Here is a 15,611-nt window from a genome sequence, read left to right as displayed (position 1 = left end):
GCTTTTCAGCATTTTCTACAGCCAGGGTAAACACAAGAATTTACATCCTCAGGCAGAACAGAGCTCCATCTAGCACAGTATTCTCTCTCCAAGAGGAGTCAATAGTATGTATCGAGGGGAAAAATGTAAGAAAACAGGTAACTATAGAGTGATTTTTCTCCCAGTCTACCTTCCGAAGTTCATGCAACCACTAATTAAGCTACTTCTTGAACTGGAGATTGTGACTAGATTTGTGTTTAAAAATCCACGATTGCGTCATCCTTTCTGGACATTTTTATCCTTCTGGACCTCACAACATCCTACAGAAATTACTTCTAGAATTAAATTTGTGCTCTGTTATGGCATGTTGCTGTTCATTGAATAGGTCTCTCTATTCTCCTATTTCTAGGCTAAATTTGAGAGGGCCCATAATATACTGAAATTGTGTTTAGGAAGGGAATCCTCTTCTTAAATGTTGCTCAGTATGTTAAAGGAATTTGACAAAATCAAGGCCATATTAACCATTGGGACAGCATGTCCACACAAAGAAATAAGGCAGAGAAGGTGTTTTTTTCGTCTCTGTACATTGTTGTGGAGGTGAGACCGAGCACATAGACGTGAATGTGTGAAACAGAGCAGAGTATGTCTGGAAGAGATGGAGATTGAGCAGAGGATTGACTAGAGCTCCCTGTTTTTCAGCTGGTTTATCTCAGTCATGAGGGAGAAAGCATAACTCAAGATGGACTCCAAGAGACTTGGTAACCCCCAGGTCTACTTTAGCATAATCTTGCTGATGCCCTGTGTTTTGTTCAGAGTTGAACCATCAATCACAAACTAAGCTGTAGAGTGCAATTCCACAGTCTTTTCACACTCAATACTTCCATTAATGCCATTCAACACTTAAGGTGTTCATATATCTCCTACTGTAAACAGGTAGGACACAATCTGATTCACTGGGAAAGGTCTTTGTTGTAAACTTGGAGGATTCTCTTTTCATTGCTGCCAACAGTTTCCTGGAAAAAGTAGAAAAAAATAACCCGTGCCTTGATTTCACCATTTTTAATCTGATTTACTGATGTGTGTCTTTCTGGTACTTTGATGTATTTGATGCTTGCATAAAAAGAAAGACAGGTATAATTTTAAGCAGGATTTCCAGGTAGAATTTTATACTTCCAATAAACAACAATGGAGAACTCTGACTATCATTTTATCTACCTGCTCAGTCTATGACATTTTTATTCTAGCACCTCATCAGAATGTGGGATTATCCTGATTTTATAGAGGACTAATTTGATGTAAGGAAAGGTATCTGCAACCTTCAGGTTTCAGTGTTGCATAGAGACATACGAAGTGGCTTCAAAGAAACCTGTGTGGTTGCTGAAAAAGTACTATGGCACTCAGTTTCTCCCTACATATATTTGGTGTGTCTTACACAGATTTTGCAAAAACAAGCGTGTTCTCTGTAAATTATCATGTATACCTTGAGCCAGGCTGCCTTTATCAGCAAGTGGATTTCAGAGGAGGGTATTGCTGGAGAAAGCAGACCAACTATGGGGAATCTTAAAAGCAACAATTCCTTGTAACTTATTAAATTTTTTCAAATGGTAAGAGAAAAGACATGTATGGAAAATCCCAGCCTGCAGGAGAAATGTATTTGTTGAGAACTTCTACAGACAGCGTCCAACAAGCATTTGATGTGCTGGTGGACTAGAGTAAAAACCCTGCATATGAAGATATTAATGGAATTGTTTTAACCCATGTGTGAACAAAACCGTTCTCCAAACAAAGCTGAACTGAAACCTTAGGTCTGAATGCCTGTAAACTTTTGAGAGCAAAAAGTCAAATCCACACCTATGTTTTCCATGTGTATACTTATTGCTTACATTAATTCAACTGTCGTTTTTGATAAAGTAAACTTTTTTTAATGTTTCTACATAGGCTATGATAAAATGGAATTAAGATTATGTATGTAACAGATGTAAAGCACTTCGTTGTTTGATGATGCTATGGCCATTGCAAATGTTTCCTATTGTTGTTGTTATTATTATTATTTATACTACTACTACTACTACTACTACTACTACTACTACTACTACTAAAGGTTGACCCAACCACAAAGCGTCTTTGACAAGTTAAGTTAAATAATTACTGCATTTACTCTAAGCATGTTTTCCACTTCTTTTGAATACTTGCTCTGAAAAGTGTTTATGCAGTTTCAGAATCTTTCCTACTTCTTCCTCCAACTCCATTTTGGGCACTTTTTGACCTCATAATCTGTCCATGCATGACATCACAATCTGTTGCTATGGAAAGGACCATAATATCAAGCAAGTAAGATGGCCAAAGGTTGCCTTGCAGAAGAGAGATAGAGATTTCATAGGAAAAATCCATTAATACTTAAATATAGTGCAATGGGAAATATCATACTATCTTTACCCAAATCAGTTACATAATTTTAAAAGGAAGCACTCAAGTCATCTGAGCTCTTATCTCCTGTCAGAATCCTCTATTTTCAGAGGTAATTGAAGTTTTATAAGTGTATGTTTATATATATATAAACAAACTACAAACCGTGCATGCTATAATATCCACTGCAGTCCACTGAGTCTTCCTCTTTGCATTCAGAATGAAATGTGAGAATTTAATCTGATACTTTTGCAACAATCCTGAATCTACCATAGATTTCCTGAGTGACCCAGGCGCTCTGTGAAATGGTAGGCTTGTTGCTAGCAAAGACTAAATTAAGTCAGTGCTTAAGTATATATGTAGTGTAGTGAGCTGGTTGTAGGCTTCCAGAGCTGCACCCCTTCAGAGTAAGTTGTGGGACGTGACCAAAAATAGGTCACTCCTGCAATGAAGAAGAAAGAGAGAAATGAGGCACCAAGAGGAGTCACACAAGGTCAGAATCACTGCTCTCCCTGCTGCTGGGGGATAAGAAGGCTTGGGGCAATGATTTCTGCCTCTGGGAAGGCTCCCACTTGCCCCCATCACCTGCGTACCCCGCACCTTGATGCAGCTGCAGCTGCCAATCTGCTTATACCAGGCAAAATAGGGAGCAGGGCTGTGGCTGTTTTTCCTTCTGGAAATTTGCTGTCCAAGTTAGTTGCTTGTTTGGTTATGCCTAGAGCTGATCCTGTATGCATAGCAATTACCCTTTAGTATGCCTTTGAAATTAGGCAATGGTAGGATATAGAAGTAGCGCTGCTTTAATGGTTGAAAAGCTTTTATGGACCATAGGTGTGGCTGTTTGTTTGTGTTTATGTTCCCAATTTGTAGTTTGCAACCTCACTGAGGTACTAGACCTCAATGAGCACTGAGCCATAAAGAAAGGTTTACTCTTCTGTTTGTTCACAAAAAAAATAGTGAAAATTCTTTAAAGAGAAAAAGTAACTTCTCTTCTTTGTTTTTATCACACTCATCTTTGAACACCATCAGGCCTGCAAATGGCTGACAGGATTTTCTTCAGACTTTCAGAGAATTTTTCCTGGTAGAAAATAAGAATGGGAAGATTTCAGCATCAAAGACTCGAAAAAATTAGGGCTGTCTGAAGGCAGAGTATTGCTACTGAAATATTTTATAATTTTCAACAGCATTAAGGAAGCTGAGTTTATCAAGATTTGGACACTCCATGTGTTATGCAACTGCCCTCTGCATGTTAAACTAGCAATCATCTATATTTTCCCTATAAAATAGTTTGTACAGTTGGTGTAACTAGACTCTGCCTGCTGTTGGCAAGGATGAAAAATACATCACTGCTTGTATCTCCAAGGTAAATTATTCTTCAGGGAAGTGTGCCTCTGGGGAATATTTTCTTAGGAGACCCATGAACAATGAGAGATTTTCCACAGGGAATGCCCACGGGGTAAAGTGTACTTCAAAGGGAGAGATCCAAGATGAAATGAGACTCTTCAAAGGCCAGCTCCACTTCCCCTCTCAACAAGACAAATGACTTCAAAGAGGAACCCACCAAGGTTGTAAATAACTTTTCCCCATAATACAAAAACCTCATTGAAGGCAAGTTCTCTCAGTAATGTGATATTTTTAAAGAAATCACCCAAAGCCAGGTGAAGTCTAAATGCATCCAATGACCATCAGTATAAAACATTTCTATTCCTCAAGTAAATGTATGACCATCTAGAGATCTTAGGGAGTTGAAATGTGCACTGTTCATTTCCTTCTCACTTATATAAAGTTATAGTAGGATTTAAAACTTACAGGTCTGATGGCCTAAGGAACCATGAAAATCTAGCACCAGCTTTAGGGACCCCAGGGGCCATTTCTATCCGCTGTAATTTATCAAGTTATCTGCAGACCAAAAGTCAGTGAGAGACTAAGACGACCCTATTTTTACATAGAACATTGCATTTCATGACAACTATCTAACTGAAGTCTTTCAGACTCAAAACTATATTACAGCAATATCAATTAAAACCAAGTTTTGTTAATGACTGCCAAGGATCTTTCACCAGATTGACATCTTATGGAAAGGCAGTGTCTGCAGGTATGTCTTTGTACAGAAAGCGTACAGTTCACTCATAATATGATTGAATAATTCAGATTGGATTTTAGGCAATTTCCTGCTGGAAGCAGGGCCATTGAATTCAGACTGGGCTTCTCAGGACTTTGTCCAGCTGGTTCATGAAAACCTCAAGGGACGGAGTTGTGTTTCAATCTCTTTGTTGACTCTTGTTCATCCTGCTATGCCCTGCTGTGGAGAGTCTGGCTCTATCTTCCAATAACCTTCACAGTGGGATTAGTTCCCCCTTACATCATCTTTTCTCCAGGCTAAACAACAACACTGGAAGAAGAAGAAGAAGAAGAAGAAAAGAGGAAATAGCAGCAACAGAGACCCAAAATAACCCTTGTCATTAGCATTACAGAGAGTCCTAAGTGAGGAAAACAGCTACTGAGGCTGTTGTCAGTGAAATAAAGCTAAAGGTATCTCTCAGGCCAAAATCCAGTTAAATTTTGTAGTAAACCTGAAAATAATCCTCTGATCAAGCCCCAGAAAGATAAATAAAGTCCTGGTAATTTTTGTCTACCCCCAGAGATCTCCTCTGCAAGAAGTTAAAGCTGACTTCACCAGATACATCACAGAGAAACAGTCCCCTATTACTCACCATTCACAGCCTCACACATATATGCACTCTAATGGAAAGGAGCCATACACAGTGGCACCAGACTATTGATATTTCTACCCTATTGTTTAAGTAATGCACAACATTTAATATGTTAAATGGCATGACCATTAAAAAAAACAACTAATTACTGGATACTCTTCTCACAAATCAATGATGTCATTTAGAATTGGCCTGGACAAAACAATGGGGGTTGTATACACTAAGAGGCAATGCTGCACTTAATGCCGGAGGTCTGGAAGAGTCTTAGAGACTCACCTTCTGTGAGTTTTAGCCTGGTTTGCCGAGGAAGGAAAATAATAATGATTACAGTATGTGTATGCGTGATCAGTACATTGGTATGTTTAGAACACGTTGGCTAAACTCAGGCAAATTTGAGAGGCAAAGGTCTCAAATATATCAAGTTCTTGCAGATTTTATGAAAATTGGCATCTGTGCAGAGTAGAGAGAAGTTACTGATGTTCTCGAGCCCCACTGAGGGAAGAGATACGGTGTTGCTCAACCATTGGTTGACCTCAAAGGGTCCACACTGGATCTCTAGATCTAGCTACAGATTTGCAGACATGTGTTCTGTGGCTCACAGAAGGAAATCACTAAATTTAGATTGATTGACTCCAGTCTGAATACTCGTTCAGCTGAAAAAGTTCTGGCTGGAAAGACAATGCATTGTGATGCAGTAAATATCTGTCACAAATATTTGAATCCAAATATTGTCTATTTTTACAAAAGCTCATCAGTTCTCTGACATGATTAGCCTTTAATCCTTTGTGTGGCTCTTTATGAAACCGTCCATAAAAATGCCACTCCTGAGCCAAACTTCAAGTCCCTTCCTCCCTTCCCTAAAAAGGAGGCTTGACTTTTGGAAGGAAAAGCTTCAGTGCAGATTAATCATGAAGTTCTCCGAGAATCTTGCTCTCAAACGCAGCTGAACCGTCGAACTGAAGTTTTGCTTGTGCCCAACAAGCTCGTATCACAAATAGGTAAAGTGTAGCAATGTTATGATTGAATGCGAAATAGGTCTCATCAAGTGCTCCAAGCTGATTTTAATAAGAGGTGTGTATGGTGCGTGCCCAATCACAGACGACAGTCCACCACCCAGGACTTTGCAAGGCAGACATGACTCTCCCTAGATGCATACCTATATTTTGATACAAGTTAATCAGAGAGGGTAGTAAACAAATATTAATCAGAATTAAGGAGAAAGAAAGAACGAAGATCACAATCAATGTGACGGTGTTTATTTAGTTATGTATGCCCTGCTGGATTTTGCTGGGTGTCTAGAACAGAGTCCCTGTGAGAGGGCATGATGGATTTTGGATTTGGCCATGAGGCCATAGTTCAAAAGGGAAACTTTGTTTTTAATAATTGTGAGATCTCCTAGCACACCTTTGAACAATGAATAAGTAATAACCTTAGCTGCACTTCCTGAAGTTTTTGAAGAATCAATAAACTCTGTGCAGGTATCAAATATATGTTTCATTTAATTATCATGTTGTCAAACTGTTGAGAAAACTTACTGGAGTTATGAGGAAAGTATTCAATTTTTTGTGTGTTTAGTGTAAGATGTCATTTAGATAACTAGGTTAAAACTGTTTTTTCTTAGCATGGCTGGAATGACTATCATGCATCTTAATTTAGAAAACACTTAGCACTTACTGTTGTAATGGAACTAAACAATCGCAAGAACCAGAATTGATAATAATGGGTCAAGATACCTGAATTAGAGTATGAGTAGCTTTATTGCTTATGGATTTCACTAAAATTGCATCTGCTGTTTATGGACATTGAATGGAACTATTGTTAATAAATAGAATGCTAAAAACTGAAAGCTTCACATGCATTTTCTTTATGGCATGCATTCTAAGAATTGAAAAATATTCACAGTAATAATAAGTAATAAATCTAAGTGGGAACTTTGATTATTATGTTTTCATCATTACTCTCTTTTCTTTGAAGTTTTATACCCAAAAGGTATCTAACTAATCATCGGGTATTATATTTTCCACTTTCAGCCATTTATGAAAGAAAGAAAATAAATGAAATGAGCTCCAGGATGGAAACAGCTACTGTTGCAGTACCAGCAGTGAATAACCATTACAATTCATCCAGCAAGTTGAAAGCTGTGCAGTGAAGTTACCTCCAAAAAACCTTGTGGGTTTGCTGCAAAGGCCTCTGGGGAAAAAAACATATTCTGTGTAGCTTACTACAGTGTTGACCACATCCGGGTAGGCTTCATCTGCTCGTGTACCCGAAACCAGCTGCAGCATGGCAGCGCTAGCTCAGTGCTCATGCTGGCTCTGCATGAGTGGTTCGCTGTCGATTGGGCTCACCTCTGCAGGTTCTCGGCTCTTCATAGCTCGCGTGTTATCAGGCAGCTCGTCACTTCGTAGCCTGGCTTGTGAATACAAGAGCCGGGGCTGAGCGAAGGTGTTTCTGGCTTTGAGCATTCCTGTCTGAAATCTTTTCAGGCTTTAAGATTTGCATTTCTGATTAAAGCCCTGTAGAAAGTTTCAAACTGATAAAGAGGTTTTGCTGTGTGTTAGCGGAAGACAGAACACTTCAACTGTGTTAGATTTCTCTCGTTGAGCTCTTTGTGTGCGGTGCCCGGCACAGGGGTGCGTATCTGTGACAGCAAGAACTCAGCTTCTGGGCTTAGAGCATTTGGCTTGAGTGAGTTGCTAGCTGGTAACAACCAGAAAAGAATATATGTAATATAATGCATTTTCTGCTAGAATCTACATTTTTGTTACAGCAGCTGTGTGGCTGCATCATGTGGCTGAACAGAGGTCACACACATCAGCTACATGCTGCTTAAAAATGATGTTTATTCCCTGCTGGTGCTCACTTAATTTTCCTCAAAATAAACCCCAGGAAAATCAAACCCACAAACCCATTTTAAAAATAACAAGAATAAATATCAATTTTTGTATTTATGTATTGATTTATTTTCAGCTTCTTACCTTGTCGCTTCTGAATTTTGCACTGTAAGTGGGACATATTTTCAGGTTTTTAAAACAATGAAAACTTGGATTCTCCCATAGTGTCTTGACTTAACAAGGTAAAATCCCAAGGAAGATATCTAAACATCTGATATTGCAGAACTTGTGATGTGAAAAGTGTAGCCTGAGTGTGTGCAGGAAGCAAAAAGGGGGTTCAGAGGGGTTGCAGAAATTATTCTGTGCCTCACAAAGTTCAAAACAAAAATTTTAACATGACCTTTATCATACATGAGAGGAACAAAATAAAAATGTTTATTTCTGAGAATTCATGTTGGAGCCAATTGTAAGCAGAAAGCATACATATAGTATTCATAAGGAAAAACTTCCTTTAGTGAAAAATAATAATTTAGTGCTTTCTAAGATGCACTAAGAGAAAACCTTACCTGTCACTGCAATGCAGGTGAATCTATACAAGAACGAGGTAGCTGCTGAGTAGTGAATTTTTGCATGACGGGCAGGAAGCTGTGAAGGATGTACCTGGATTAAATCATTTGATATTTGTTCACTTATTTCCCATTCTCATTTTGCTTCAAGGCCGGGTGGGGTTAGAAAGCTTTGAAGTGTAAACCAGCAACGAGGAATCTCCAAATGCCCCGCCGTGGTCAGGACAGGGGAACCACAGACCATGGACACAATGCCAGAGCCCTCAGAGAAACATCTTGTCCATCTCAGCAAGAAGGTACAAACCACCATGAAATGAAAAGCAGCCAAATGTTTTGCAGTGCCTTGGCTTCTCCTTGGAATCTCCTCTCCACTTACTGGCCAAGCCCTATCCTATTTAGTTTCCAAAATCTCCCATTATCACAGCCTGAGGCTGTAGGGCTGCAGTGGATCCTGGGAAACTTGTTTCAGCAAATCTTAATTCAAAAGCTGACCACATCTTGGACAGGACAGAGCATTGCCTGGCTAACAGATGTAATACATGAATGCTGGCTGTGGTTTTGGTACAACCATGTGTAATATCTTACATGTTCCTGTTTTCTATTTCACAGAGTGTCTGTGAAACTGGAATATTTAGCATGAAAGGTTTTGCTGTGTTTCTTTTTTTGTGTGTCTGAAAAATGTTTAAATCAATTTGAGTGTTCATAGCAGTTGGTACATCTGTCCTAGAAGCAGCAAGGGAGATGAGAATTCCTAAGTCCTATTCCAAATTTTCAAAGTTTTGTGTCTAACTGAGATTTTTATACTATACGTAAATCAGGTAACACAGTATTTGACTTACTCAGTTGAATTAAATGGAAGACCTTTGGTGTTTGTGTAGTTGTACATGCAAACGTACCAAAGTATATTTTAGCAAGTGTGTATCTACCAAACGATATGTACAGATAAAAATTAGAGCTTCTTCAGTTTTTGATCCCTCTGTCTATTTATTTGTCTCAGTATAACTTTCACTGTTTTGTAAAAATTGTGTTTCAACAAAACATTTTTGCAGACACTTAACTTTAAACCTGTAGGACCTGTTCACTTGATTGAAGTTGTAGTATTTATGTATTTCACTGAATTGGTGGGTGAAGTAGGAGATTTGAATAAGTGTGACTCAGTCCTATAATTTTTTGTTACCCAGAGATGAAGGTGGAGGTAGTGACCAAAGAGAAGCAATGTAAATTTGTATTTATATAAAAAAACCACCCAGACCTAAACTACAGGAGGTCTTGAGTGAAATATGTCAATATCTAATAGATGGACTTATTTATACAAGGCATACCATTGGTATTAAGTGTGTGAGAGATTGGTTATATTCATGCAAGGAAAATAAAAGGGAGGGTACTGATCATAGTAACAGAACACAATCTTTTGTAAGTAAAGCCAGGATGCTAAATGTTCAAAAATCCCCTTCCTCATAGCCTATCAAACAGCTCCTTGTGTTTTTTGAACATGATGTCTTGAAATCAAACAAAAGTATGATTTTTAAGACATTACTGGAGTTACACGGGTACCTATAGAAGCGTTCCTTTGAGAACTAAACACCACTGAAATCTGAAAATCACATCGGCGCTTTTCTTTTTGTGCTGGGATAAACTGTGTTTCCTAAAGGGTCATGGTGTGGCCCCCACAAAAAATTCTTGATGGAGTTCAGGTTGGCAGAGGTCAGTAAGGATGATCAGTACTGTGATTAACATCCTGGTAAGTGAGAGTTCCTGTAAAGCAATACTCGAGAAGATAATTTTCTATCTTATCAACTTTTTACTATGTTCATTTAAAGCATTCTGGTATGCTAGACACTGACATTAGTTTATTAGTGAAATCTCTGGGCATCAGATACTGATTGAAACGAAGGCTGCCTAAATCTTGAAGAATTCCTTTGATTGCAATTTTGCTTCTCTGTATTTGCACAGGTATATATATCACAGCCTGAAAAGCTTGCTTAAAAATACAGAAAATAGGGAATTAGAAACATAGACAAGGACAGAGAAATAAAACGGAAAAGGCAGGGAAAAACCATGTGTGAGAAAGGAGGAAAAAGTGAACCGTGGTACGTAAAACAAAAGAGAAAAGATCAGAATGAACCAGAGTCAATGGAAAAGAGAATAAGTCTAGATAGATGGCAGGAAGCCTGAGGGAGGCCTGGAGAAAGAAAACTACAAGAAAAGGATATCAGAAAAAAAAAGGAGGGGCTGAAAGAGGAGAGATGTAGGACTAGAGATGATGAAATCCATGAATGCGCCAAAGAGAAGATTTTTATTTTGGATTTGGGGCTTGGGATTTTTTTTTTTTTCACTTTACTTAATAGGGGCAAAAGCTATCTTTTTAAACATTTGTGATTCTCTGTTTGAAAACCTAGGAGTCTGGCTTCTGGTAACAGGGTCTCCATATACCTGCGGAACTAAATTTTGCTTTCAACACCTTGACTTGCCTGGGTAGAAAAAGAATTGCTAATCATTGTAATCTTGCTTCATGAAATCATGGTCTGCCGACAAATGGATAGTGAAGTGCTACTAGTTTTATTAAGAAAAAAAAGTTTTGTAATTAAACTGCATGCACACACACATACATATACACAATTTTTTTTCTTCAGACGGCAAGAATATACTCCCTAAGTGGGGTGTAACAATTTAAATTAATTTAGCCAGCTTTAATAAGGTATTGCCAACTGCTTTTGTTACAAATAAATATTTAAAGATCAATTTTCATACACAATCAAAGCTTAGGAACAAATCATTTCAATATGGCAAGATTCCTTTCATTTCTCTGTCTCTCTTCCCCCCCCCGGCCCCCCCCCCCCGCCCTTCCATCAGTGGCTAGCTATTAAAGATAAAATGGTTGTAATCATTATTATAATAGATCCCTCTGCATGATCATTCTAAGTGGGCCTAATCCTCTGCTTTTCTTATTGCATTGCAATATTCTACTATGGAAATGGAAGAGACGACACAAAGGATTATGACTACTGGGTACGAAAAAGAAGACCAGAGCGAAAGTTACTCTTTCCACAGAAGTGCTTAATAAACATTAAGGTTTCACATACAGCCTGATAGGAAAAAAAGCCACATGAAATGAACCTCTTTAGCACAATGTTTTCCATTGCAATTTTACTGAAAACACAAGTTAATTAAAACACACACACGAAATAGCCTACTTTTGAGTTCTAACTATGAGACAAGGCCATACTGTATGCATACAAACTGTAAGAAATAATTTATAGGACAAATTCCCCACAAGACCATTCAGGGAAAGGAAAAAAAAAAACCCTAAAAGAAAGAGAGAGAAAAAAAGACCTGGCTCTTGACACTAAAGGCTTAACATCAAATGCGTCCAGAAATCCATTTTCACAGTTTTATTGCCCATTCTGGACGCTTCATTTCAAAGGGAAAGAATTTGAATTCAGACACATAAAATTCCCTTTGTTCTCTTGCCCTCCAGCCTTTGGTGCCAGTGTGGACGGTCCTATAGGGAGAGGTTGAGATCAAAAAAAAATTTGCAGCTTAGATACCTGGCCCCAAATGATGCCCCTTGGCACTCTTAATTAAATCAGCTTTGCAATAGATTGACAATGCACTGTCAATTATAATCATTTATATTAGCAAACGGAGTATTTTTAACACTTTGGAAATAACAGAAGTTCAGTAGTCCTGGGGAAAAAAAAAAAGCTATAAAATTTTACCGCATGATGATCACATACAATACAGTGCATCGGATTGTAGGTCGCACAACGTCTTATCTTAACATTGGGTAAAGCTGATGTGATTTCGCATATCTTTTCCCATCTGAAAGGACATTTCCAGTTAGGTTCATCTGGGTTGTGTGTTGTTTTTCAGTTGGCTTCAAAACAGAAGTTGAGTGTAGTGGAAGGGGGTAGGAAGGAGGGGACATTGCAGCCCTGTGATGGAGGGAACCTTTGTTATAGGGAAGGGGCCTGATCCAGAGTCTACTGCACTGGAGGGAGGTATTCCTATTGATCTCAGTGGGCTTTGGACCAGTACCTGCAGAGATTATTTTCACTGAGAGTTCTGAGGTACTTTTGATATTAAAATCTGCCCAGGCATATTTATGAAAGGAAGATATCTCCTTTGCTAGCAAAAGACATCCTGACTTGTACTGATGAATAAGGTACTTTCTGCTTTCTACAGTGTTATTTCTTTATGTTTTAGCCTCATGCCTCTTTCTATTCCAGTTAATTTGGAATAGATACAGATCAGCTCTCAGGCTTCAGAGTGTAAATTGATCACCTGGAGAGGTCAGGAAGGCATTTTTTCCTCTCCACATATAGCACTGCACAAGAGATTAGAGGTCTGTATAACAATGCCCGTATTTCCACTTTCTGTGGAGTTTATAGCTACTTTTTCCTTTCTTCTTTTGGGAACCCACTGACTCCGATATTCATTTTGCTTTAGTGGGTTATGCATGACTTTTGCTTCAAACATTCTAGTAAGTTGATTTTGATTTTCCTGTATGAAATACAGCTCCACCATTGAATGTTACTATAGGAGAGCAGATGAGTTGCATGTTGACAGACTATGTTCTTGTTTGGTGGCAGTTAATGGACGCTTCTCTGCTAAAGTTACAGACATGGACAATTTTTAATTGCTTATTGGATTGATTAATAGAGATGCTGTCACTGTAGCAGTTCAACAGAAGCTTATTGCTAACCTTGAAAAACATAAACTACCCATGGGGTAGGCAATTTCACTTTAAATTTTTATGAGATTTTAAAAAGTTGTTGTAACTGGGAAACACAGATCAAGTGGTGCAGACTTCACCATAATTAGAACGCTTTTCTAAGCTTTACATCTTTGAATTTCATACCCAGTTGTGAGATTCTGACATCTCTATCAACTGAACTATTGCCAAGTTCCTGAGCATTAAGGACCTCACAGACATCCTAGCAATTTATTTGTCCAGAAACAGGAGGTAAGCTTAAAAGGTAAGAAAGAAGCTAAAAAAACATTGTGACCTGACTTGGATTGTGAAAGAATCAGGACCAGAAATTTGAGAATTGGCCTTCAGAATGACCTGCCATAGGTCCCACAGAAATTATTCTTGTGAACTGAGATCAAGAGTTTCCAAGTCAAGACCCATCCACCAACTATCATACAGAAAAGAAAGTGTCATCTCATTTGGCGAGGTCCCTTTTGAAGCATGTCTTAAAGACATCTTGAATTGTGGCAGATGGAACTGCAGCTGGAAATGAAAGGGGTGGATTTAAAACCCAGATATTCTGCAATAGTTTATGTCACCATGTTGGCAAGTATCTGAAAAGTGCCTTTGCTGGAGCTTCTAAATAAATGCAGAATTGATCCCATTACAGTAGTTGATCAGTAGTAGAGGTCTCTTGACTACCTTTAGACATTAGCATAAGATCAAATACAGATCCGTGCTGTTGTTGCTGCAGTCAAAGAGGGAGAAGAGAGAATGAAGAGAAGAGTGTGAATATGTGAGAGCAAAAACTCTGCAGACACCAAGGTCAGTGAAGGAGGGGGAGAACGTGCTCCAGGTGCCGGAGCAGAGATTCCCCTGAAGCCTGTGGTGAAGACCATCGGGAGGCAGGTTGTCCCCCTGCAGTGGTGCAATTATCCACCTGCAGCCAGTGGAGGATACCACAGTGGAGCAGGTGGATACCTGAAGGACTCTGTGACCCCATGGAGAGCCCACGCTGGAGCAGGTTTGCTGGCAGGGCTTGTGACCCTGTGGGGACACACACTGGAGCAGTCTGTTCCTCAAGGACTGCACCTCATGGAAGGGACCCACGCTGGAGCAGTCAGTGAAGAACTGCAGCCCGTGCGAAGGACTTAGGTTGGAGAAGTTTGTGGAGGACTACCTCCCATGGGAGGGATGTCATGCTGGAGCAGGGGAAGAGTGTGAGGAGGAAGGAATGGCAGAGGCAATGTGTGATGAACTGACCACAACCCCCATTCCCTGTCCCCCTGCACTGCTTGTGGGGAGGAGGTAGAGAACTTGGGAGTGAAGTTGAGCCCGGGAAGGAGGGTGATGTGGGGGGAAGGTGTATTAAAATTTGGCTTTATTTCTCATTGTCCTTCTCTGATTTGATTGGTAATAAATTAGTTTCCCCAAATCGAGTCTGTTTTGCCCATGACGGTAATGGCTGAGTGATCTCCCTGTCCTTATTTTGACCCATGAGCCTCTTGTTATATCCTTTCTCCCCTTGTCCGTCTGGGAGGGGAGTAATAGAGTGGCTTTGGTGGGCACCTGGTGTCCAGCAAGGGTCAACCCACTGCACTGTTCTTAACTTTTACTTGCCTTTCTTTATACTACTCTTTTTCTTTTTCCTACAAATGTATATTCAATGCAGGATATTTTAAATCTTGCCTGCAGAGCCAGCTGTCTCCTCAAAACGTGCCTTGTGAGAGCAGTGATTGAACTCTGAAGAGTATTCCTCTTCTGTTCTTTCACCAACGTCAAATCCCTCAGCAATAGCAAGCTTGTATGTCAGGCTGGCCTCTCTGTTTAGTATCACTGGACATGATCAAGATTTCCATTCTGCTTTGAGAAATCCTTTCTGGTTCTTAGGTAGTCTTATTGCCCTGTTCTAGAATTTCTTCCACCACTCTACATCTTTCTTCCAAATCAGCAGTGTCTGTCAATACAGAACTTCAGTGTAGCTTTGGGAACTCACTGAAGTGAGGACTAGTCTCCTTTTATATTTAAATAATAACTCTCTGGCTACAAGAAAACTGCATAGGAAGGGGCATAGGAACTGCTCAGTCATTCAAGCAGCCATTAACTTTGTGGCACATAGGAAAGAGGAGGAGATGGTAACTCCCCAATGATGTCTACTTTGATACAGTCTCTTTCCCCAGATCTCTAGATTAAACAGAGCAGAAATCAAGCAGTTTTCAGATAGATTCTTCGTACGTTTTTAAAACTAGTTAATCTTAAAGCCAATTAAAATTATTAATAAATTGATAATTCATTCTTTGTAGAGAATTTTTATGCTTATTTTTATGCACTCTGTGAAGGAATAGTGACTATTGACAAAGTCCAATACGTACTCTATTCCTGTAACTTTTATATGTCAAGAAACCACAGCGCTGCAATG

The sequence above is a fragment of the Chroicocephalus ridibundus genome, chromosome 4 (assembly GCF_963924245.1).
Source record: "Chroicocephalus ridibundus chromosome 4, bChrRid1.1, whole genome shotgun sequence".
Classification (NCBI taxonomy): domain Eukaryota; kingdom Metazoa; phylum Chordata; class Aves; order Charadriiformes; family Laridae; genus Chroicocephalus; species Chroicocephalus ridibundus.
Note: the sequence above shows the minus strand (reverse complement) of the source record.